The sequence below is a fragment of the Arachis ipaensis genome, chromosome B02 (genome assembly GCF_000816755.2).
Source record: "Arachis ipaensis cultivar K30076 chromosome B02, Araip1.1, whole genome shotgun sequence".
Taxonomy (NCBI): Eukaryota; Viridiplantae; Streptophyta; class Magnoliopsida; order Fabales; family Fabaceae; genus Arachis; species Arachis ipaensis.
In genome coordinates, this window is record NC_029786.2 from 103,280,951 (window position 1) to 103,281,974 (window position 1,024).

Genomic DNA, 1,024 nt, shown 5'->3' on the forward strand with positions numbered 1-1,024 from the left:
TTTTTTATTTTTTTTCTCTTTTAAAAACTAAATAAAAGTAATATTTAAAAGATACACAGTTGTATTGATCAACAATTTTAATTGGTTGAGAGAAGAATGTGTTAAAAAAAATTATAATCAGTTTTATTGTCTTGAAAAAAAAATCACTATTATTGATAATAAAGCACCTTCTCTATAAAAAGCAAAACAAAAGAAAATATTAACATTAATATTTGTATTTCAATTAAGTTATAATTATTTAATAGTTAACTAAGATGAAATCTATGAGTAAAGTATAGCAACCCGGATCCAATAACTTAGAATTTTTGGTGGGATGTTTGATAAGTTTTTGTTTTGTATGGTTGTTGGTGTGTGGAGAGAGAGAGAGAGAAGGAGAGAAATTTTGAATTGAAAAGACATGTGTGACGTAGGAGTGTTGCGTTTTGTGCGTTAGTGTGTGGCAGAAGCCTTTCTTTCTTGATGGCAATTCACAATCTCCGTTTTACTTCACAATGGAACTTCTCAATTTTTTAAATTATTTGATAAAATATAATTCAAAAGGTATAAGTAGACAATGAATTAAATAATGTGAATAATAGATATATTAGATGTTCATTTGATTAGGTGTACGGATAGTTATTCTACTATTAAGATTTAGGTGGATAATTTAGAGGTGCAGTGTGTTTTAATTTGATTGGTGATTATTCATGTTGTTCAAGAAAATTATTGGTTACTTAGCATAACCTATACTTTATAAAATAATTTAAAAAAATTGAGAAAATTCACTCTCTTTTACATTCTGTGTTGTCCAAAACAGCTTTCTTTTATTCCATTTTTGGGATTACTCCTTTCCCATTCAAACGGGAAGGTAATTTTCTTATTTTAGTACTCCCCATTCATTTCTCATTAATTACTACTACCTTCTCCCAACTTCACCACTCTTAATTGCCCTTTTATTCTTTATTAATTGTTTCTTGGATTTTACTCCTATTTGTTAACATTTCATTTTAATATATATTTATTAACAATAATACATAAAGAGACA